This window comes from Poecile atricapillus, chromosome 2, assembly GCF_030490865.1.
Source record: "Poecile atricapillus isolate bPoeAtr1 chromosome 2, bPoeAtr1.hap1, whole genome shotgun sequence".
Taxonomy (NCBI): Eukaryota; Metazoa; Chordata; class Aves; order Passeriformes; family Paridae; genus Poecile; species Poecile atricapillus.
In genome coordinates this window covers 48958351-48984067 of record NC_081250.1, presented here as the reverse complement: position 1 = coordinate 48984067, position 25717 = coordinate 48958351, and the positions used below count along the sequence as shown (strand labels likewise).

General features: G+C 39.1%; 1 protein-coding gene across 1 annotated transcript in view; it reads left to right on the top strand.

Annotated features, from left to right (window-relative positions):
• The first annotated feature begins 2963 nt into the window (after positions 1-2963).
• ARPP21 (cAMP regulated phosphoprotein 21) overlaps positions 2964-25717 on the top strand; it is a 290359-nt gene continuing 267605 nt past the window's right edge. Inside the window, exon 1 of the mRNA XM_058830258.1 lies at positions 2964-3097. The gene's annotated coding sequence lies outside the window, so the exon portion shown is untranslated. The remainder of the gene's footprint in view (positions 3098-25717) is intronic.

Sequence of the window (25717 nt, the reverse complement as noted above, 5' to 3'; positions counted from 1 at the left end):
GGCAAAGAAGGTCTATAGCTAGACCCAGATAGACTCACTTTAGCAGCCTGTGTGTGCATCTTCCTAGTAACTGGAGCCACCTTGTCAGATCAATATGTAATAGAAGCCTTTACCTTATTTAATAGCTCATTAAACAAGTCCCATTTTCTTTTACCAGCTCCTTAGGTGATTTCAAGAATCTCCTACATGACCTCTGCATTGGCATTCAACTGCACCTGCACAGAGGGAGTACGTAGGGACCTCCCAGCTATTTTCAGTCCAGTCTTTTAGGCTTTTCATACAGTATGCCACACACCTTGTATCTCCCCATCTTGCTTCCCACAGAGCTTTGTTCAGTGAAGTGATTGGAAAAATCATCACACAGGTACTATACCAAGAAAATACAAAATTAACTTTGACCACTTTTAGTGTCATCAGTTATTATTCACTTTTTCAGTAAAGAAATCATCTTGTCTAGCAACATACTTCAGGTTTTTCCAGAACTGTCATTCATCATGTCTCACCCTATTTGACATACCTGCTAAGGCTGAGCATTAAATGAGACATGCTTGGTTCTACAAATAAGCAAGTTAAACATTGCATCTGATTACCCATTTTTTTTCACAGCCAGCCATTTTAGGAAAGGAGGCTGGTAACAAGCATGGTCAGTTCCTTCATTTGGTCTATGGATGAATGGGAAAAGGTGACTGAGTGACCTGTGCTTCTCAATTTATTTCTTCTCCTCTGATATGTGGTAATTGGGCATATTCAGTTACTGACCAGTTGCAGAGTAAAGCTGGTCTCTTAAACTGATTGCATGCATGCTTTTCATCTGAGCTCTGAAGCAGAATGTCTTCTCTCTTGATGTGGTTCACAGCATACTCGTTATTGTGGTTTATGTGTCTCAGCTGGTAGGCAAGGTCTCAACTACTTTCATTCACATGCAGGCTCTTCCATCTTCCACAGAAAAACTCTGATCTCTCCCAAATGCAGGTAATATTACTTCTTATATTGTGCTATTTCTTTTGGAAGAAATATATTCATATATACACACACACATATATGCATGTATCCATTCATATGTAAATATATAAATTTAAATATATGCATATAAAAGGTGGTAAGTGAATATGGTATATGAAAGAAACACATCATTCTGGGTCAGGAGCTTGAATACTGTATTTGCTGTGTGCACTACTTTGAGTCTCCCCTTACTAATCTTTCACACTGCTTTTATTTTATTTTATTTATTTTATTTTATTTTTTTTAGTGAATAAAAGTTTAGTTCTCCTGAATTTGATGGATATATGGAAATTTGACTCTTTTATCTGTAGTAGACATAATGTACAGACAGTAGCAAAGCAGGGATCCTTCCCAGGCTTTTTTGATTAGGTGTGCCATTGGAGCTGTAAGGGGTTAGACTATAAATTTGGCATTATGGTTAGGGAGTTCTGATTTCCTCCCCTGACTACTGAACTTCTTGCAGCTACCTAGTCCTTAAGGAGAAAGGTAGTTTCCAAACAAGTTAATTCCTTGGTTTGTTATTGCCAGCAAAACATGCTGGAGACTAAATTGATAGAGACACTTTTAAAGACTGCGGGACGATGAGAAATGATGGCATGTTGGGCACCCATTTGGGATTAGGATGCATGATTGCACAGAGCCCAAGAGCAGAGCTCCTACATCTGTTTGTGCAGGTAGGAATGCTGTCTGACAAGGGCACAGGATGACGTTTGCGTCACAGAATTGTTGAGTACAGCTTGAACGTACTTGGCAGCATCCCATGACCTTCTCTCCTACTCCAGCTTTTCCCTGATAGCAGAACTCCTTCTGGCCAAAGGCTAATTTTTTCTGATGGCTCCTAAACTTTGTGGACAGAGAGTATTGGTGAAGTCTGAAAAAAAAGAAACTAGAATAAATAAATGGCAAGCCCTGTATCATAGACAGTTTCATTCTCCTTCTCTGCTCCAATGTGGGCCATTTCAACAGGAATCCAGAGGATTGCTTAAATCTCCTCTTACAGTATAAAAATGCAAAGCTGATTTTGCATTGACCGGCATCTTATGCAGTCACTCACACCAGGACAAAGCAGCTGGAAAGGTGTGGCATTCTGATTTGGTCCAATTTTTATTTGATTTATGCTGGTTTTAATGAAATTATGTAAGGTTTTGGACAGTGCAGAATTGGAAACCATGTGTCTGACTATGCCCACCACTGCCTACTACCATGAACAGTAGGAACACTTTCAAAAGTCACCATGTCTAAGTTACTTCACTGTGAATCAAGTTCAGCTACCAGCAGAAATCTGCTTCTGTTGGGAGGTTCATGTGTGCGTAGGGAGGTAGGAATTTTAAGAATAAACTTTGAAATTAAGAAGAAGACCATTAGCTATTGTACATTGTCACTAATTGCTTACCAAGATAAAAAACGTTAAAATACCAGAAATTTAAGTGAAAAATATAGTTCTGGTGTGATTTAGTTTGCCAAGCTAACAGGAGGTGAGCAGAAGCAGTAAATTTTTTGAGCTTCCACAGAGCTGAAATCTCCAGAGATCACAAGTAGGAGAATATCTGGTCCAATATGTGCATCTATATGGATTTTAAAAATATCTGGGGGAGGAGGCAACCACAGTTGAAATGAGAGCTGCAAAAGCTGGAAAATCGTCACTGGTAGGCAATATTTTTTTTTTTTTTTTTGGTAGCTGTTGTTGCTCTTGTGTATTTTATTCATTTATTTAAATGTCAACAGCAATGCTTTATTTAGTCCATTCCTTGATTATTTGCTTAATCAAAACTACCAGCAAATTTTAAACATAGAAAGCAGAGGAGCTCTTGTCTAAAAGACTATATGTTGCTATATGTATCCTCACAATACTCAGATAGAAATAGTCTAAGAAGATCAAATGACAGTTTTACAAAAATAGCTTCTGCCCTCCTTAAATTCCTATGCTAGATTCTGACACCCTTGTCATAAAAAGCTCCACTGTAAACTTTGGGACTGTTGATGTAGCAGTCTGTAAGATTTCTCTGTATGAAGAGGAGAAGGACAGAAAAATACAGCCTTTATTTTGGCCTTATCAGCTGTAAAAACCTCACCTTATTTTGTAGGGGAATGGCAGGTTAGTATCTGTTATTTAAATTCCCTCTTTTCAGATATAATCTTGTTTCCATGGTTAAATCAACACTTTGTAGGGATTTATGAACACTCAGAAATTCCACGAAACCTGGGATTCAGAGAGTCAGGGAGGAGAATTAAAAATCCTGGAAAGCCAGTGAACAGATAGGCAAGTCGCATAGATGGAAGGGAAATAAGTGTTTTAAAGAGGATTTCTGTCTGGGAGGGTGCCGTGTGGAATAATTTTCATCAGATGCATTGGGCAATAAGTGAAGGAATGGTCTCTTTGGTTCAGCTCCAGCCCAAATCAGCAATTGTTGCTATTCTGATAGCAGCTAAGTGGTCTGTGGGAAATGATGTGGAGGTCTCACTCCAGTCTTATGAATAGTTTTTCATTACATGAAAGCAGTAATGAACTGAGCAAAAAAGGAAATGGTGGAGGTAATTGTGAAGACTGAACCTCCTCTTACCCTGCATTTCAGGGTTAAGAGGTACAGGCAGAGTCAGGAGGAGTGCAGGAACTGAATGGACCAGCACTACAGCTCTTTTGTGGGGAACTTGGGTACTTTAACCAAGAGGGCTGGCAGTTTGGTACATCCCACAAACATCAAAGTCATGGGATGGTAAGTGATGATAGCGAACCCTGCTTCAGCCTGATAGTACCTGTAGGTTCTGGGTACGGTCAGCTCTGTGCAAGTCACGCTGGTGCTGCCGCTGTCCTTGAGTCAGAGCCCTGCCCACGGCAGGCTGGCACTGGGACATCAGCGCTGTGCGAGCAGGGGGGACGGGCCAGGCGTTTCAGGCAGGGTGGCTGGGCAGCAAATGCAGAGATGGGGGAAGATGGATGTGAACCACGCTCCCTCTTTCACCTCACGCTGCCAGAGAACTAACAGGGCTTGTGCTTCTGCTGAGATTTTCAGATGCATCGCTGCTGGGGTCGGCTCTGAGGGCACGCTTTTCCCAGCTCATTACGGAGCTTCGGTCTCTGTTTTCAGCTCCCTGCGTGCCCGAGGAAGGGGAAAGACGAGGGGTGCCTTGCAGTCGAGAGCTGCGGTGCCTCCTGGGGAGGCAGCAGCAGGGGCTGCTCCCGCCTCTGCTCCCCCCATATGAAATCCTTGCAGAGCTGTCTGTGTGTGGTGCCAGTTTCCCTTTCTGTAGGGACTCGTTTGTGTTGCTTACATCATATGCTGGATTTAGACGACCTCCAGTGTTACCATGGCAACGGTTTCTGCTTAAGTATAGGTGAGAATGTAAGTTAATTTTAAATAAGGTGAAATGAAGGAGGGGGTGAATAAAGCTCTCAAAAGCATTTGAAGCCACACAGATTTATCTGTCTAATCAGTTTTGTAAGAAATCTTCTAAAGCTTATTTTGCATCCCTGAGGTTACATCCTCCTCATAACAGAAAAAAAAAAAAAAAAAAAAAAGAAAAAAAAGTAGTAGTTCCGGGCATATTTCTTTGGACTGTCAGCACTCAAGGTGGTGGCAGACCTGGGAAGCCTCTATCTCTGTCTCCTCTCCATGTTCCCCATGTACACAGTGCCAAATACTCTGCATGTGGTGGGGTCAGAAGATGAATAAGATTTAGAAACAGCATATCTAGCTGGATGCTCTGAAGCTTCATGGAGTATGGGATTAATGCAGTTTTGCTGCTACTGCTGGTTGTTCTGAGGAGAGGCCAATATGCTGTCCTTTATTTTGTGAACTCTGCCCTCTGTGGTATCCCTAAAATCTTAAGCCAATACTTAAAAATATATTGTTATAAATCTCTGTATGTATATATTTTTGCATATTTATTGTGTTCTATCATTGGAAACTAAAAAAAAAAAAAATAGCAAAAAAACAAAACAAAGGTACTGAAATAAAAACATTATTTTTATAGTACAATTATCTGGAGGAAAAAAAAAAAAGAATTTGTATTTGATAAAGCACCAGCATGAGGAGCACTGCTCTCAAAAGCATTTTAGGATTGCCCCTGTTTGCTTCCTACCAGCCCAGCTGGAGCACTATTTCTCTCTCTTCTCCATAAATGCTACTTATCACTATTGTGTGAGAGTGCCTAATCCATTAAATAAGTATCAGGGTAATGGGAAGAGATCCAGAAGCCCCCTTAAACATTCACCTAGTTAGTTAATGCACTGTGATCCACGTTTTCTAAGAGAGCTGCCTTCTTAATAGACACAATTTACATCTTAAGAGTGGGCAGCTTCAGAAAAAGCAGAGGCAGGTTGCTGCCAACCCGTTTGTGGCAGTGGCCGTGCTCTCCCGAGTGGCCTGACACCACCTGTGTGGGCTGACTCTTCTCAGATCTGGGTAGCAAGAGGATGCTATTTGGATTGTTGTCATAAACAGCTGCCTGGCAACCAGTTTTTGTAAATCTTTTGGCGGCACTATTAGCACAAGTACCTGTGCCCGTGTTTGTCCCCTTGTGCCAAGTGTTTGTCCCTTTCACTTACCTTGAGGTGACAACCCCACGAAAAGAAATGAGTGCTATTGCTCCCTGGCTTGTTCATGGCCACACATTTGCAAAGCAGTAAGAAACAAGAGGCTGAGTTAAAATTACTCATTGACTGAGGTAAAATGATACTCATTAATAAACTGCATAACCTTATAATACTTTCCTTTCTTTGCCCTGATTTTCAGAACTGCTTTTTCACTTCTTATCTCCATTTCATTTGTTTGTTTTGCCATGAGTCACTTTCCTGCTACTGCTCAGCCCATGAAAGAAACTTCTCTTTTCTGGAGTTTGAAAGAGGAAATTTCTAACAAATAAGGTCTACAGTACTACAGAGGAGATGTGCAGTGTCATGGATCACTTGTAAAGATGCTTCCAACTTTTTACTTCGGATTTCTTCAGTTGTGTTTGGTGAACTGATTTATGGTAGCATTTGTGCTGGTGAATTTATATCTCTATGCAGAAGGTTTAATTAGTTAGAGTAGTGTGTGATGTTAAGCCAGCCACAGTTAAAACCACAAGATAAGAAAGGAGGTGGCTGCGGACATAATGGTTATTAGATTTCTTAAACCATCTAGATTAGAGGGAATGATTGTGTGGGTTGCATTGCCCTGACCTTGCAGCCCGAATCTGCACTGCTGATCTGTGGGGAGCGGGTAGCTTATTGCATGTCCTACAAAGAGAGACGCTCCTCAGCATTGTGTTCATGTGGTATATGCTGAAGCAGGTATTCTGCCAGCCTAAGCAGTCAGACAACTGGTATGGCAGAAGTCTTAGTGGAAAGAGGTTTTTTTGTGTAGCTAGTGTCTTATGAAACAGGACCTGAAGGAAGGAAAGTGAAGCAATGGTGGGACAAATCAAGTAGAGGCCCCAAACACCAAGACTGATGGGAATGAGTAGCTCTGAATGTCAAACAGGAACCATGATGCCATTTTCATGGAAATACAGAGAGGTCTGCTATGTGGCACTGACAATGTGAAAGACATTGGTGATGCTGCCTGAAGTGTGTCTTGCCTAGGAAGGACAATATGAGGATTATTTTGTGTGATGTCTAGCATATTTCCTTCTGCTTAATGTGTGCATCCAGGTACAGGGCAAGAGCTACACTGCAACAGCCATCCTCCTAACCACAGCACAAGAAGGGGAACTCACCTAAGTGTGATGGAGGCCATCTGAAATTGGCCAATCAGACAGTTCCCTAAAGGAAGCAATCTAGAGTTTCTTCTTTACCTATGCTAAATAAGTGCCAGGAAAGAAAGGCAACAGTGAGGAGTTTCAAAAATGTGAGTAGGGATTCTCTGATGGTACCTACCAATTACTTCCAACTCTTTGGCAAAGGGGGACTAAGAAAAGCTGTAGACTAAAACATGATACCCAGCAGTCTACAGCTACAACAGAAAATCTGAGTCTACTGATCGCTCCTAACATCTGCTGTATTTACTGCTAACTCCCCAAAAGGCCCCAAGGGGACTTTTTTATTACATTCATGATTGCTTACATGTAACAGTGCTTCCAATGTTAGTCACCCTTGCCACTTCTTATACACAAAATCTAGTACTTACGGGATATGTAAGGGCCTTAGGCAATTTCTCTCACTGTGGTGGAGTATACCTCCCTTCTAAGCAAAGGCTACATAAGATGGAAAGAAGTCAAAGTCCTTGATTTTTGCTTGCTTTTGTTGGTAAGACATATAATAATATAACATAAACTGAAACCATATCTTTCCCTCCAAAGATGGCCATCTCAGACTACAGAAATTACTTTGCCTATGGATTGTATTTGAGGGAGGATAAAATTAATGGGAAAAACTGAGTCTGCTGGGTGAGCTTGATGGCCTCCAGCCCAGGAAAGGAACACAGACAAGACTGGCAGCTGGGAATAAACAAACAGCAGCAGTCCTTAAGAGTGAGAGATGAATATCTCAATTACAAAGAAATAGGAGTTATAACTGCAACTGCCATTTTAATTAATAAGGGGAGAATCAAATGGTTTGGGAATGGAGACCTCATAGAGAAAGGCTCCAGCATCATTTAGAGATATATTTTTTGTGTAGCAAGCAATAAAAAAACCCCAAAAAACAAAGAGGAACACCAAACCTTTCAGAAAGAAAAAAATTCCCTAATTTAAAGTTTGTATTTCTAATTTGTGTTTCTATATTGTCCTGCTTATTGCAAGGGAAGGGAAGATTTCTTCTGCTAATATATATTCTGCTATTTGCTGAAATGAGCTATTCAAAAGTGCTGTCATAGTGTCAGACTATAGATAGTTTTTGGGCCACGTGGTACCTTTCCTCTGCAGTAATTTATTCCATGTGTAGGATTTTGGAAGGATAGAGGAGCTTATTGAATAATTTCCACACCACCTCTTTCATTATAATGTGAAGAGATGGAGGGCAGAGATCATCCCAAATCTGTAGGAAGTGTCTGTATCTTAAAACTAGCTGCCGAATAGGCAGTGAAACATCTTCCGAAATATTAATGAATTGGGCAAGGTGTGGTTTGCCAAGAAAGTAAACCAACAGGAGCATGTGAATCCAGGAATTGCAGCTCTTCTAAACAGTATTGTGACACTCATGGATGTAAAGTGAAATATTGATCCAAACCAATAGATTTTGTTTATGTAATTCTCAGGATGTAATGATGCAGAAAATCATAAGTAAATTCTCATTTGGTGTTTGAAGCAGGACAGCATTAGTGTTTATGCCAAATTATGCCATAGAGGATTTTCACAAGTGAAAGTCCACCTAAAGAAAGTGTTTTCCTGAGGAAGAGATCTGTTTAATTTTCTGATACTACTTCTTCCCTTTATTCTTGTTGAGCAGTCATAGGATAGAGCTTCATTACATCTTTGTGCTATGCAGAAGTCTAGTGCCTCAAACAACCATTTTTATAGCATTTCCCTACCATTACCCAGGAATACTAATTTGTATCCAGAATTGGAATGTACTTTTCTTTTTAATTCTTGAATGATAATAGCCTTCTAAATGTATTATGTATTTTCTTTCCTGTGAAAGGATTTCATGTCATACCAAAGAGGCAAAACACCTCTCAGACTGTTGGAAAAGGTAGTCTGGGAATAGTGGCTGGAGACTAACCTACTGGTGAGTCCCTATTGCATTGGACAGAGGGGAATCCCTTTTTCTCTGAGTGTTCCTGCCCTTCTTGGCTCTGATTCCATGAGGAAATTCACACATACTACTCCAATATTGAGCTAACTTCCATGGATCAATGTAACAATCCTTTGCACATTTTTGATGTGTTTCCTATTAAAGAACCTGTATAATGTGTCTTTCCTGGGGGACTGCTGACAGCGTGGACTAATTGTTAGCTTCCTTTGCAATATTTGAGTCAAGAGCTCACCTTTCATGCCAGTGGAATTAGAAAGTGTCTCTTTATGAATCAGCAGAAATTATTCACCAGTTTTAAGTGAGATCATAATTCTTTTAGACAGAGAGACAGAGGCACTTGCCCCATTGTACAAGGACAGAGATCCTGCCCAAGCTCTTCTGTGTTGTTGAGCTGTTCTTCTCAGTGGGGTTAACAGTGACTGACCTAGACTTGCTCTACTTTTGTGGAGGAATTGAACTTCATTTTCTTCTCACTGATTTTTTAGATCCTGTATCCCCTTTGGAACAGACTTTCCATTTAAAAAGTACTGCCAGGCCCATTACTTCATGGTTTCACTCTGTTTGCTTCTCTGCATCCCAGATGCAGGGAAAAGGTTTTGATTTTTTTGTGTGTTATTTGCTGGAGCAGTTCAGACTGTGAATTGCACACTTACTCCCCATGACTCATCTTTGGTTTGCAGCGGTCTGTCAGAGATAGCAGTGCTGCCAGCACCATTCTAGCTTTCCTTTACTGTTTGCTGCACACTTCCTTACTCAGGTCCCTGAAGATACTTGTCTTTCCAACTTGCAATCTTTTATTGTATATATTTCTTTGTCCAAGACCCTTCCTGGTTTAAAGGAATATACCTGTATGACCTGAAAAGCAAGAAGGGAGTTGAAGAATAGCTCACCAAATAGAAAAACTTGGGAGGCATTTATTCTCTGTCCCTGCTTGCTGACATTTGAGTCCTGCAGGACTCGGGGCAGGTGTCTTGAAGAAGCTCAAATTACTGTCTGAATGATACAGTAGACTGGATACTAAATAAAGCTGGCTCCTTATACTGCTGGCACCAGTCCTGCCACTCTATCTGAAACAACATAGCAAAGTATCTAGTGAAGCAGGTCAGATTTCTTTTCTCTTGGCCTGTTCCCTCCTTACTAGAGACCAGAAAATCAGGGAAGAATTTAAATACCAAAGATCTGACAATAAAATAAAAGCTTGAGTAAAAATGCATATGCTCTTTTGAAAATTGCAGCCATGAGTTGATCAAAGGCTGGCCTCAATATAAAACCAAAATCACTGAGCCGGGATGAGCCTTCAATGATTCCTTACTCCAGTGTGGTCCCAGCTGCTTTTCATATTCCACTCTGGCCTTTCCTGTCACTATCAGCAAGGATTGCTAGGATGTCAAAAAAGAGGTGAAACCTACAGCATTGCAAAGCCTATCAAACCTCAGGCACATGGCACTGGGTTTTACGATGTGTGGCATGTTTCAGTCAGGGAACTCAAAAACGCACAGAAAAAAAGCCCCCACACTGAAAACTGAGTTAGAGAAAATTGAAAAATGATGTGAGGGTCTCTTACTCAATAATGTATCTGCAGTCTCTTTTTAAAAAGGGATGGGTGTGAACTGATTATTTTTATATACAAATGTGTATGAATCCAATTTTGTGAGCTTGGTTTTGTCTTTTCCCCTTTAACATCTCAGAGAGAATGGATGCAAAAAGTGGTGAGAAGCTAAAGAAGCAAAATTTTAGAAGGGGAGCTGGATAGAGAGTAGCTTGTGCACAGTGTTTTTTTACAATTTTTATTTTTGTGTCATGTACCAAACAAAATGGGAGTTGAGACGAAAATTTGGTTTGAAGATGGATAATCAAAACTATGCATTCCCAGAAAGCATCAAAACAATATGTCCTCAAAATCAATCAACATGGTTCTGTTCTACGTTTAGCTGTCCACAAACTGGCAATTTCTGGGGAAAAAAAAGATAAAAAAAGCAGCTGGTTTTGTGATTCTGTAAGGTTCCCAAAGCTGCTGGGTGAATTATCCAGCTGTCAGGTTCATGTTTGTGCTCCATCTGCATCAATATTTTGTGCTAGCATGGCACCTTGAGCACAGCACACAAGCATTTTCCCTCCCTAGTGCTCTTTCTCCCCAGTTTCCATGGGAGGCGACTAAGATGGATCAGAAGATAGCTAAGGCACGGCAACTGCCAGATCCCTGATGTGATTTGGTGTGCATCGAGACTGCAGTGTAAAAGATGTGACAGCAAGTTCCATACTTGAGTGCTTTTATTATCAGAAGCTGCAGACTTCAAATTACAGTGCTGAGCTGAACAATTACAACAATGAGGGAATGCAAATTTTGATTGTAAACTAGCACTATAGCTCATGGTATCAAATTGAAGGTGAAGTATCTTCATGCTTTGAGATGGAAGGCAGCAGAAGTGGACTGGGATGTCTTCTGGACCCAAGTGAGAAATAAGGGGAAGAAGTATCCTCAATTCCCAGTCTCACAGAGGGAAGAGCCCAGACATGCCTTTATTTTTCATCATGGGCAAATAATGTATGGGATCAGTGAGCTTAAAGCATATAAGTCAAGTTATAACTCAAGCACTGTCACTCACTAAAGACCATCCTTATCAGAAATCCACACAAATACCCCTTCAGCTGTGAGCTGAGGATTTTTTAATACAAGCCCAGGCTAAAACTCAGCAGATCCTGACATATTTATACTCCCCACACAAATCTGATCTTTTTGTGTGGTCATCTGGTTGCCTTGTGCTGCTCCAAATTTATGTCACATGTATCTGCCTTCACCTTGATCTACACAAACTGGTGTGAATTAACTCAGCAATGAAGACATGTCTTTGGAGTTAAAAATTGTGGTGATGAAAGATCAAACCAGGCTACAAAAAATACTAGGAGCTAAAACTAACCATTGAGTATTAATTCCAGATGCTCCGAGGTAAAGGCTAAGGATTAAAAGAAATAATGGCAGTTATGCCTGTACATGCAGAAAACTGCTCTAAGAATGCAGCCAGAGCACGACTGGCACAGTATCCAAGGTTTTTTGGGGTTTTCTTAGATTTCCCGATGGGATTGCCTAAATCCACAATCTCAAGCTTCAACTTGGTAATTAAGCCAAAAATATCTTATCAAATAGCTTGTAATTGATGACAAAAAAGGGAAACAGAAGTGTCAGTCATTTATTACATTAAAAAAAATTAAAAATTAACTGCTATATCATGTTATTTTCCCATTTAAATTTTAGATTTTAGGCATCAGAGAGGAGTTATTGACAGGAACAGGAACAAGAGATTAGCAGATTTCATAAATGCTACTTGCTGTGTTTCCTTTGTTAATATTGGGTGAAATCCTGGTACAATGAAAGCTAATGAAAATTTTGCTGCTGACCTGAGTGGGGCCAAAAATTCGGTTCTAAAAACCTGGTGATCTGCTACTCTTTGATTCAATTATTTCGTTTTTGTTGCTATTTTTATATAAAACCTGTGTATTGTCATAGATCTATCAAATAATGTTTTTTTTAATTTGTTCTGTAGTCCTGATCCTCATGTCCCATTTATCAATCTGCATGGTATATCTAATTCTAAAATAAATATTTTCTTTTAATTCCATGCTTTCAGACACTGAGACTGTGTCAGTGCACACATGGTACAACTTGTCTTTTTAACAGAATAGATGTTCCAGTAGGATCATCCATGATGATTCAGCTCATTGTTCTGCACTGTCTAAAATACAGCAGATATTTCAATTAAAATGTTGTAGCTAGGAAGCTTTGTGACCTCACTTCTGAGAAATTCATGTCAGATTTGTTTGACAGAACCAATTTAACATTGCATCCATTCTAGGGTGCATGGGAATGCAATTATGTGTCAAACTTTCTGAAATCTTCAGGGACCTCAGGGCAATCAGTACTAGACAGGCACTATACTGTTTTGTCCTCCAGATTTTTATCTAGACAGGCAAATCTAGCATTTTCTCAGTTCTCTCTGTCAATGAAATGCAGTTAAAATGTTTTGATGACAATTTTTTGTATAGCTTACTGTTCAGAGAAAATCCGTTCAAAGACATTTGTCTCTGATAGTACAATCTAAAATAAAGGGTGCAAAATTTCTTGTTAAAAAGATATTTGAAGGAATTTTTACAGCTCCCACATATACAACTGAGTTATATCAGGGAATATGTTACATGTAGTATTATAAGTCCTTTATCCTTTTCAAATAATCTATCTGCTGGGTGTGAGAAAGTATTAGTATATATTTTAAGTGGAATCTAGATGTTTATTTCACTTGCCTGTTTGAAAAATCACAAAACTGTTGTAGAAAATGGAATGGTTTTCCCTCCTTAAAACTCAATGGTCCTTCAGTCTCCAAAATTTCTTTAGGAACCGGATCTTTACTTTCACACATTCTCCCAATTAACATTTCACATACTTGTTGAAAACAGATTATTAATCTTTCTCTAGTGGAAGTATAAATGTAATTTCTAAATATATTTAAATTTCCTATTTAATATACAAATACAAGAATTAATTATATGTTGAATGATTTTAAACCCAGGACCTCATAATTTCTCTTTTTTTGATTGGCACTTTACAGTATCTCTGTGTCATTATGCTATACAAAAGCTCTGTATCTGAAGCTGTATTTTGCTAGGCATTACCACTCTTCACCTTCAGTGATCTTATTCTCTAAACAGTTTCCCAAAAGACTTCAAGACCAGAGAATGGAGACAGAGATTTCAAGCAACTTTTCTGGACATAAGACCTGAATCCTGATAGCTACAGTGCATATGGATAAAAACTAACTTTCCCTTCACTTTAGCTGATTTCTGTGCCTAGTCCTCTTGCAAGGGAATGTTTTACTAAGCTGGTATTGCAAATAATTAACATATTGGAATTGTAAATTGATTTTTTTTTTTTTTTTTAGTGATTAACTTCACATTTTTGTATTAGTTTTGTCCAGAGAAAAGGATGCAGTATAATATAGTAGAGGGATGCCGAATTATTTAGGTATCACTTGTCCAAGCTTAATTAATCATTTGAAATGATAAAGGCATTTGTAACTGTTCTTTATGCATCTGAGTGTTATAGGTAGACACCCTGTGGTTCCCTACTGGTCAAAGAACATTGAAATTGCAGGTAACAACAAGAAAATATTTTGTTGTTATTTGCAATCTTCAGTAGTTTTTAAGACCATTACAACGTGCAATCTTGCCTTTTGGTAAGTGAAAAAGGCACAGAAGCATCTGTTATCTCAGGATATCCATTGAACCATCATTGGGTTGGTTTTTTTCCCCCCTTCATCCTGCTCTGGCCCTTTCAAGTGCTGCACATCAACAGGGATGCTCTGGTTTCAAAGAAGCTATACTAAGCAGTAGTGAAGGACAGCTTCACCTTATTCTCTATGCTTCCTTTCCCTTTCAGTTCATCGTTTTATTTCTTCTCTCAAGCCTTTCAAGAGATGAGAAGCCTACGTCTGACAGATGGATGCCTTTTTTTCCTTTAATCTTTTTTGAAAATTCCCCTTCCTAAGAAGTAAATTACAACACTTGTTTTGCATTCCTGGTTTTGAGCTACTGAGAACTAATGTAAGTGGTAAGAGGCCGTCTTCTGCCTACATGCAATCAAAGTCAGCACAAATTCCTAAATTCAAATGTGGATTAGCATGTTGAGATCTATGCTTGCTCTCAGATCCATAAAATGTGTTGTTACCTTCAGTAAGTCTGTTCATTTTTAGGGAAAGCGGATCGTTTCAGGGAGATGAGAATCTGGTCCTGAGTGTTTGACTGCTTCCTGTGAGTTGCAGTTTAGAGGGAGGCGTGTTATATCACTTCTGCTTACACCAGAACTCGCGCAGCTCACTGTGCTGACAAAGAAATGTCTCCACCTGCCATTTGAAATATGCTGATATTATGGACTGTTGCAAACCCACTCTGCAGTTCAGTGTGATTGGCAGCCACCGCTCGGAGGCTGCAGGAATGGAGACGAGAGAGGTCAAACGGAGTTAGCGGAAAGCTGGCACACTCCCTCCTCACTCAGGGCAGGAATATCCTCCCTTCCCTGCGCTGGAAAGCTGGGAGCGCTACTGAGCAGTGAACAAACAGATGGAGCATGTTCTTAACCTCTGTGCTGCTCCACCAGACTCATAAAAGATATTCACCCTCCCACTAAATGAGTAAATGAGAGGTTGATTGATGACTCAGAAATTTATTTATTCAAACTTCTATTTAGCTGCAGCTATACAACAGCTTTCTGAACTTACAGAAAATCAAACAATTCAATTCCCTGTAGGTTCAAAAGTGCAAGGTGGCAACAGACAAGTTGCAATATGCTTATTCCTTTTAAAAATATTATAAGAGCTGCTTCAGGGTCAACATTTCCTTATTGGTGGAATCTACGGTGATTTCCCTCTGGAGTGATTTTTGCCTTTCTGTACTAGGACATGATGTGGCATGATGTGTCCAACTTGATGCATGTGTTTTACGTGATTTCTTAATTATTTTTCTTTTTGGAGCAAGCAGACTCAGTTTACCCCAACAGCTGTGTCTAAGTAGATTTGAGGTTTGTATCCAGCTTGAAAGGAAACATGGTTCTGTTCAGGTGTTTATTGGGGAAATATGTATCAACTCACAAATATGTATTTATCGTAAATTGAGGACAGTACTTTCTGTTACTTTTGTTGTATTAGCTGTGACATGGACCTTTATAGATCATTTTAGTTTAAATAAAAGCTTTGCTGTAAATATTGTTGAAACACAGCTGCTTAGATGTTGCACAGGGCTATGTCTTACACAGAATCTATAATAAACTTTGAGATGGAAAGTTGAGAGGTGTGCATGTGTTCGTGTGTGTGCATATATGATATGTTATCTGTTGCCAGTTACAGCTAAAGTATCAGATGGCATTTACTACTTTATTTCCTGTCATATAAATACCTTTTATAGGTATTTGAGAAATAGGGATTATTTGAAAATTGCGTATAATTTGTATTTACTGAGATTTCTGATATGACTCACAATAGGATCCCACATTTAAAAAAAAAAAAAGACAACAAAAATACTTGTGATTTTGTAGTCCTGATATGCATTTTAATATATGCAATTTGGAGTGGTGCATAGAAATTATCTGCAGTTTTTACAAAACAGCCCATCTACCTCTTCTTTGGAGGGAACCCTTTTTGCAGCTCTAGGAGGACCAAAAGGGTGCTTAGGACTCTGTTCATTCTCTTTTGCTCAGTATTTCCTTTCTGGCTAGTATGTCTGTGGGTGTTGGCTACTGTTATTTTTATTCAGCAGCATTATTACATATGTGTACAGATCAATTAATTCTTCTTGCTTTCATGTGCCTTGACAGCAGTGAGGTCAGATGCCTCACTCTCTTGTAGAGTAAAGTCTGCACCACCATATTTCTCACAGACCTCCAAAATGAGGAAGGTCTCACAGACCTTCCTCACACAGATTTTTGTTGCTAGTTGGCCTGGGATAAGGCAGTTCTGGTACTCTTCTGATTGCTGTGCAATCCCAGAATGAATCATTGTCAAATTGGTAAGTACCTCTGTAAATATTCTCCCTACCAATCTCTTCATGCCAGCATGTGGGATCTCTGCAGGAAAGGATGTTTCTAGTTTCTCTTATTATCCAGCCACTGGAGAAAGTCACTGTGAATTTTCCCTGCTCTCCTCTATCCCTTTCTCTCTCCTAATAATTGATTTGCTTTGTTGGTTTGGACTGCAACTGCACCTTCCCACCAAGAAAAAGATCACAGCATTGAAACCTGAAATGTCTGAACATGGAAGTGTTTTGTGTAAAAGAGACGCTGGTTCAAGATTATTTATACCCATTAGTTCAATCAAATTCTCTTTCAACAGGCTAGGAGAGGATTCATGGGGTAGCTCATGTCACTATGGCACTAGTTCCATCATATCTGTCCCAAAAGTCCTAGCACACAGTTCACTGCAGGACACAAGAAATCAGTTTAGTACCTGTGGATGGCATTGCAGACTGATCTTGAAACTAGACTGTTCCAAATTAGTACTGAATCCATGAAAAAAAGTTACAGTCAAAATAATAGCTTGAAGAGTTACTACATAGGTAACTTTCACTCATTCTTGTTTTAGTAACATTTGTAATAACATTACTTTCCAATTTGTTGCAGTACAGAAACTGTGGGTAAGCAGAAGATACTTTTTCTCCTCAGAGAAAAGACAAGACAGGTCAAAAAGTGATGTGTCATTTCAGTTTGATAGTGGAAACTTGATCCAACGAGCCAACAGGAGTTTTGTTATGGAATTTAGTGGCATGAGAGCTTCAGCATGTGGCAGACAAGTGCTTGGCCTGTCATCCTACGCGTGAAAGGTGAATGAAACGCTGCGAATGAGAAGAGAAATCCAAGTGCCTAAGAATCTTTGGCTTCTCCTGGCATAAGTTAGTTGATTGCTCAATTAGGTCAATGTCTTCGTCATTCTATTACTAAGTATAGGTTGTTTTTTGGTTATGTGAACTAGCTGTTCTTTAATGGATTCTCACTAACAGCTGTGGCTGGAAAGCTGCCTGGTGGAAAAGGATTGGGCCTGTTGGTCGACAACTGGCTGGACACGAGCCAGCATGTGCCCAGGTGGCCACAAAGGTCAATGGCATCCTGGCTTGTATCAGCAAAAGTGCGGCGAACAGGGCAGGGATTGTCCCCCTGTACTCGGCACTGGGGAGGCTGCACCTTAAACACTGTGTTCAGTTTTGGGCCCCTCTCTACAGGAGAGACATTGAAAGGCTGGAGCATGTCCAGAGAATGGCAAGAGAGCTGGGGTAGGGTCTGGAGCACAAGGCTGATGAGGAGAGGCTGAGGAAGCTGGGTATGTTTAACCTGGAGAAAAAGAGGCTCAGAGGGGGGTCTTATTGCTCTCTACAACCCCATGAAGTAAGGCTGTAGCAAGGTGGGGGTCAGAGTCTACCCCCAGGTGACATGATGAGAAGAAAGAACCTCAAGTTGCACCAGAGGAGCTTTAGATTGGATAGTAGAAAAAATGTCTTTCCTGAAAGAGTTGCCAAGCATTGGAACAGGCTGCCACGGAAGTGGTTGGGTCACCATGCCTGGTGGTATTTAACAGATATGTAGATGTGGCACCTGGGGACATGGTTTCATGGTGGACTTGGCAATGTTAAATTTACAATTGAACTCAATGATCTTAGAGGTCTTTTTCAACCTAAGCAATTCTATGACTCTATGAAATCGCTGTAGGCAGGCTGTGTAGCAACCCTATCTCTGAGTCTATCTATGAGCATTCAAGTTCATCCTCAGGTTTCAGTAGGAATGGCATCTTGGAGTCTAGGATCTAAAAGCATCCTGAAGGTTCCTCTGGATGCCTGAAGTCCTGGAATCCCATAATAAACCTTTTCATCAGGCTGTTTCCCTAATACTCAGAAATTATATCCACAACAGCCTCAGAGTGCTCAGTTCACACAGCTTGTTTCTTCACTCACTCTTCATTTCCCTTATTCCTTTTTAGTTTTTAAAGTAAGAAGGGGAAAAATTGGATAATTTTATGTAATCTTGAATGTTTCTTAAGATGCATTGCAGCAGTTATCAGCTGTTTAAGCATAGGAATATTTCCTATTACTTTCCAGGATTTTAACTTCACTTTTGTTCCCTGGAAAAATAAACTTTTGGGAAAAATATGAACATGCAGAGATCCTAAATCTCTGTGGTTTTGATTTTAAAAAACACTTTCCATGTGGGAGCCCTTTTCTGTAGTTTTGTTTGTTTGTTGTATTCTGTCTGTCTTCTCTCTATGGGTGTTTTAGACTTTGAGTTAATACCAACTGTCTAGCACAGAATACATTTGATGCCAAAGTAATATCAATGGTTTGAAGGCAAACTCCCCCACACCTCCAGATCATAGGTATTTAATAATGTGCCACGAAGCCTGAGCATGCTGTCATGTTGTCTGCCCACATCTTCATGGAGTGTCCTCTTTTCAAGCTACACTGACTTGTAGCTCCAGCTCTTTCAAGAAATGATGTCAGCCTCTAAACACAGAGCCAAGTTGGCATCAGGCTGTAGGTGCATAGCCAATCTGCTTTCCATATTGTTCTCTTGGCTTTCATACAATCGTGAATAATCTGTTCAAGACAATCTGAAAACCTCAGAGCAAGCAGGATGCACTTTGTACCCCTAAAGTCACTTCTTTACATTTGCATAGGCCTTATGCCCAGTGAGGAATCTGTAGTTATAAGAGGGAGAAAAGAGAGAGATCTCACAGAAAACAGTTACATGATTTTATTTATTTATATTACACTGCTAGAAACCATGACTGAAGACTGTGATTTGTCCACTGACATATGCATGCAATTTTTCCTGAGATGCAGGAAACAAATCTGTCAGCCTCCTGATGAGCCTTACAGAGAGAAAGACACCCAGAATAATTTAATTAGACACCAAGAAATAACCCAAACTGAAGGACATTTTCTGGTTGTCACACACTAAATCCATCTTTAAAACAGGCAAAACCACTACCCTGGTTCAGAGACTTCTCTGCTCTCTGATCACCTCTGAATTTCTTTTCCTCTATGATGCTTAGAGTTCCTTGAGCTTTTCTTGAGATTTTCTTCAAGATCTTCAGCTGTGTTAGACCCATAATACCCCCCAAATGATTGAGGAAAAAGTGACCTCCTGCTATAGTCCTAAGTGCTATAAAGAATGATCCAGGTCCAAAGAATAATTTAGAGCAGCTTCAACATGTCTAAATTACTCTGACCTGCATTAAGCAGTGAGGAACTGATGCAACAATAAATGATGAATGGCTGATTCTTTGTCATTTTCTATATAGTTCACAGCTCCAGATTAAAGTATAATGCTGCTTTGGTAAATAATGGATTATTTGTAGATTTTTGCTTTGTTGCTTTGGTTCCCCCCTCCTCCACTCTCCCCTCTTCCCCTTCCTCCTGGAGGTGAATTTAGTAGAGGGGGAAAAGCACAGCAGTCTGTCTTGGGCAAAGTAGAGCTGAAGGAAGGAAAAAATAGAGGAAGGAATAAAAATGGATAAGTTGAAAAATCTATCTTCCTCCCTTATCATGGCTGAGCAGTTATTGTTGTGAGCCAGGACTGATGGCCTGTGACTTCTAAGGTTTCTTATTATGGCTTGATCATGCACTGTGCTGCTTGAGAGACCTAGGCTTGGCTGAGCTCAGGAATACAGGGTCTGCTCTGAGTTCTGCTAATGATTCCTGACCTTTGACAGCTTTCTGCTGCATTTAAAGCAGGGCACTCTGATCTGAGAATGACAGAATAAGACTCTTTTTTTTCAATATTTTTGCATCTTAAAATACAAAGATGTTTCAGAAGGGACAAGCTGGCATTTGCTACACGTAGGTGATTCTTTCTCTACTGAATAAAGCAAGAGCTTTTCATGACTAGAGCTGTATGTACCCATTTGCTGAGTACATGAGTTATGCAACTTGCCTACTCAGAATAATGTCGTTACGATTATTAATAATTATATGTAAATTAGTTCATTAGGCCTCTATTTTTCAAAATCTAATATATTAACTAACTAAAAATTATTTTCAATGACCCATCTACTAATTACCAAAATTAGAATTCACCCTCCATCTGCTCAGAAGCACATGCAAAACAAGGCACTTAAGTCACCAAACAATAGCAGATCCAAACAATTGTGAAAGATGCAGCATTATAAACTGCACTGGTTTATCATGAGTAGTAGAATACTACCAATATTCTTAATGTTGTTAATTTGTGCCAGGAAAACCTGATTAACAAAATGTTTCAGATATTGTTCTCCTTGTAAGCATTTTATTCATCCCTGCTGCAATTGGTTTGAATTTTTTTCTTATGTTTGTTCCGTACTATGAAAAATGAACCTATCAGAGTCTTGTATTTTCAGGATTGCACTGGTGAACTGGATGGAATTTAGAGATCTAGTATCTGAGAAATTGACATGATAGTTTTAAAATATTTGATATGAATACAGTGTGTGGAGTAAGTCAACCTGTGCAGTGTAAATATAAATGGTGCCCATAATGTAGTATATTCTCAATCCTCTATGTGTATATTTAGAATTTAGTAGAATAGCATTGACTATTTTCTATGTGTAAATTTACCTCAAAGAGTTAAACTTGATTTTATGAAGGCTAGGAAGTAGCTTTGAAAAGTGGATTTACTGACAGATTTAGCAGTGAATATTGTTTAAAAAGTTTACTAGGCAATGTAAAAGGAAGTCTTGGATCTAATTCACTGTTGTTTCATGAAGAAACTGGTCAGTGGTTGAGGAGGATGGAGTGAAATGCATGATATGTCAAAGCGTATAATATTTAGCACTGTTTTTAAACTGTATGCCTTTTATACATTTTTATACCTTAAAGGGGGCTTATGTTCTGGAGGAAAGAGCCTAAAACTAAATTTCTAGTTTGTATTACTGAAGAAAAAAAAAATAATCTCTTATTTACACAAGAAATATTCTTGGAAATGGAAATAGGAGAGTTTTCAATCTTTCTGTATATGTTACTTTTTCAGACCCTTTTCAGGGATGTACGCTTTCTGTGACCATTAATGTTTCTTTAGAGTAAGCAGAAGTCTGCTGTGTGCTGAGTGTACCATGTAGTAGCTGCTAGTTGATTCCTCAGCAGCTTGCAGGCATTGATGGACCATGGTTTTAACTTCTTGAGTGAAAATTTTGAAAGTGATTGGCATGTGTGAAATTAAATCAGTAAAAACTTACAAGCTTACTGAATCACAGCACAAGCAACAGGAAAATGATCTTCTGCAACTCTGATGTTTTGACAACAATTAATTTATATTCATATTCTACTGAAACCAGGGAAAAGAGAGGTTTTCTTTCAAAACAGAGTCCAGCTATATGTTGAGATCTGAATTAGATTTAGCTCACAGAGCAATCATTAACAAGAAAGAAATTAATACCTTCAAAATGTAGATGCATTTCCTGATTTCTTTCCCCTTGAGAATTACCTGTACTTAAACTTTGCTATTGATGATACTGTATGTTATATGACACAAAGGAGTTCAGCCCTGTCTGCATATTTGTGCTTGGCACTGATGTATTTCTGAGTTTTACCTATTATTCAGACCATCAAAGAAACACACTGGGTAAGAAGTGAAGGAAATAAATACGATAGAAGTTGGAGATATGTACACAAGCACTTCAAGTAAATATATGATTTTAATTTTTAGGTTAAACTGTCATTCATCAGTGATGAACTGTCTAATTCATTCTTTAAACTTTGAGCAGGATTATTATTACTTTTAAAATATTTTTGTAATAATCTCACAAGGATAAATTTCCATGAACAAAAGAAAAGAAAGATGGTAAACATTGAAGATTATTTATGATTTATTAATTCTGCATGGCTCATTCTTTACATGCATGTTTATATTGTAGAAGATGCCCAGAACATCTGTTGAAAGTACTTTGAAATGAAACTTGTCGTCTCATGGGTATTTCAGAAGAACATAAAAATGATTTTACTTTGAAGAGTTTATTAATGAGTAAAGATTAAGAATACTTTTACCATGGTAATTTCTACCTGTTTTTTAAATTAACTTGGATATATCTAAGGCAGAGGCTTTATTTTACCATGAAAACTTCAGGACAGGACCTCTCCGTAGACACAGAAAAGGGGGAAAAAAGGTAAAAATTGTTCTTTCTCTCCTGTAATGTGGTCTTTCAAAAACTTAGGTCTTTCAAAAAATGACATTTAAAGGCTGTTTTAATGAGAGCCAAACTAAACTAACTACTGTTTATTTTAATGAACAGTTCTTGAAATATTTGGTGTTTTTGGAATTGTTCAGCTGAAATCATACTCTTTTCCTCCAATTAGCCTTCATCACAAGGAGCTTCCTTGTCTTTGACCCAGCTCTGTCTGTTAACAACATCAAACTTTAAACATAAAGTGACAGGCTTAATAACAATAGTTCAAGAAATATCCTTTCTGCTAGAAAGAAAAAAAAAATCTCATTATTTTAAATTGAGGTGGTGCTGAAAGGAAACAAAAAAATGCAACCTTGTACAGGACAGGTCTTGCTTAAATACAGATCTCAGGTTTTTAGGGCTATGTGAAATGAAATCAAAAGTGTGTGGTTCATTTGGGAAAAAAATTTGCCATGTGAATTTTATGGTAGGTGAATTTCTCTTGTCCTGGTTCAATAAGCCAAGCATACTCTGATTTGCACCAAGGGCAAATCTAACCTGGTGATTTAAATGCAGCTACTTTATCTAGTGTGTCTGTCTTTCTGTTTCTGGGATCCACCTGCCTATGACAAATTTTGCTGTCCTCTCTGTGCTACCTGGGCCAGTCACTGCAGAGATTTAGTGGTTATTCTGTATCCCCACCATAAAGCTTCTGTGATTTTGCCTCCATCTAAAAATGTTGTCAGGGACTGTTAGAAGCTTTTCTTCTAAATTTGTGTAGACACCTTCTTGCAGTATAAGTGAAACAGAAAACACATTTTTTCTCATACAGAGGAGTTTATTTTCATTCATTCTTTTCTTATCCTTTTATGAGAATATTTTATCCTACGTCTTAATTGATAGCTGACCTTTTCTCCATCTGCTCTAAACTAGGGAAGTACAGTGTTTCTCTTGTAATTACATTTCTGCCACAAGGTATTTTTCTTCTTTTAGGAGATCAAAACCATTATTGACAGCAGGAAGCAGTCTTTTCAATATTTTAATAAAGAAGCCCACTGCGTTTGCCTGATGCTTTAGCCTGCCAACAGGAGTTTAATAGTCTAGTGGAGCATTAACAGCAACTGATCATTGTTCAGAACATCTAACTAGCCCTAGGTTATATCAACCTGACAGACAGGACATTAGCTGAGGGCAACAGCTCTTCATTAATTGTTTATGCAGATGACCCTCTGGTGAAAAGGTGGGCATTTTCTCATTTGCCTTGGGCAGTGTAAACCAGTCCGAAACAGCCACTGCAATTAGAGGATGTTAATGAGGAAGCAGAGAGAGAGAGGGGTGGCATGGAGAGCACTGCTGCAAGCACAGGGTTTATTCTTGTTCCCACTGCAGCCGGTGGTCAAATCCCTGTTGATATAAAGAGAGGAAGGAGATGTACTCCTGGCTGAGATCCAGACTGGCAGCTTCCCCTGTGTCATATAAGCTGCTGTTGGATCATGTTGGAATGATATTCTGTCCAGACATAGTGAATGACTGTTCTTTTTCTAATTAGTCTTGGTTCAGTCATTTGGGTTGATAAACATGCAAGGAGAAGCTGAATATTTCTCTGCCCTGTAGTCTTTTACTCAGAGGCTTGAGAATTGAGAATACCAGCTGGTTCATAGGTTGTGAGCTGTGCAGGCTGAGCTCAGTCACGGGTGGTTTTGTTCACCTGCTGGAGAGGCAGCACTTACTATTGCACTTGAAATCATCTAGCATGCACAGTCACAATGTCTAGACAGCCTGAAGGGACTGCTTCAGCCTGAATGGACTGAAACATCTGTGTCCCCATCATGGAATTCCTTCAAGGGAGTGTGAGGAGGATTGTTGGAAATAAAACAGATAGGCCAAGAATAAAATGACCATGGGATCATGATGACATCCCTGTTGGCAGAACTGAAAGCAGTGTAAAAAGTGCCTTCCATGCTGTAAAGATATGACCTTGATTGTTTTTGTTTCATTTAATCAGATCAGAAATGCAAAGACTTACTACCTACTCTGAGCTGTCTTTGGGTTAAGGTTAACTTTTGCTCTGTTAAATAGTGTAAATCTAACGGTGCTTCTGAAAGCAAAATCTAGTTTGTTTATGTCAGGGTCTGTTTTCGCACTGGAAAAGTTGATACCATGTAATTCTGAGAAGATGTTATCAAGAAGCAAATAACTGTGATCAATTTAAAATCAAGGCAGGAGAAATCAGGAGAAGGAGAATACTGACAAAGTATTGTTTATTTTTAATGCATAGAGTTAGAAATCTTCCAGGTAGCTTCAATTTTTTTTTTTTTTTTTTTTCCTATTACTGAAAGATTTCAGTTTATAGCCATGGCAATTAAGGTTTCCTTAAGAAAATCATTGTCATCTCCCTGATGTAGTTTTGTCTCCATGCACATTGTACTATGTCCAAAATGGCCATGCATGCAAGATATTTTTGTGCCCTTGCAGTTTCCCCCTTCTTTGTACAACTTGGATCTGTGATGATCCTCATCTGTTTATATAGGCAATTCCTTTCCTGAATACAAACAGGAAGTCCTGAGCACTCACATTCCCTCAGTGTTTCACATGTTTTGGGTACCTGCAGCACCTGAATCTTCAGTCTGGGGGAGGGAACTTCATTTTAGTCATATAATGGGGATTTTGCAGACATTTTGATTGTGTTTGGATGAACTGACCACTAAAATCAAGACTGGGGTTGAAGCAGCTGCTAGATGTCATCTCTAGCAAATGATTTGCTTTTCTCAGGAGCCTTTTTATTTATACTGTCTGTAGATGATGAATACTTCCTCGGTCAGAGGGCAATCTGTCTTGGCCTGCTCTCTGGCCCTGCTTTGTGCTCCCTGGCATTGCCACTGGAACCCAGCTGGCATTCAGTGGACAGCACACTGACAGGTAAAAGATTCATGTTAAGAGAAAACACAGATAACTGGTAAGAGAGATACTGAACACTTGTAGAAAGGCTGAAACAAGACAAAGCTTTTAATGGGTAAACAAGACAATTCTGAGGATGTAATATAGGTAGTTCTTTTCATCCTTTAGAAAAGGACATTTTCCTGCTGCAAAAGATATCTCCCTCATTTACCTTCCAAAGTATTTGTTTGATACATTCTATTAATTAAAATCAAATATTTGTCTTACACCTGCCTAACAAGACAGATATCTACATTACTGACGTGAGGATAAGACTTGCCTTTTGTTTGCTTTTTGTGATTCTGCGCTGAACTTATGAAGTGGCAACTGGCCATCTTTTGTTTTGAGTTACATATCCAAAAAGCAGGCTCAGAGGGAAGGAAAATTCCCTGTGTGCAATCCAGAAATATTGAAGTGAATTGTTCAACATGTTCAGATCATTTCC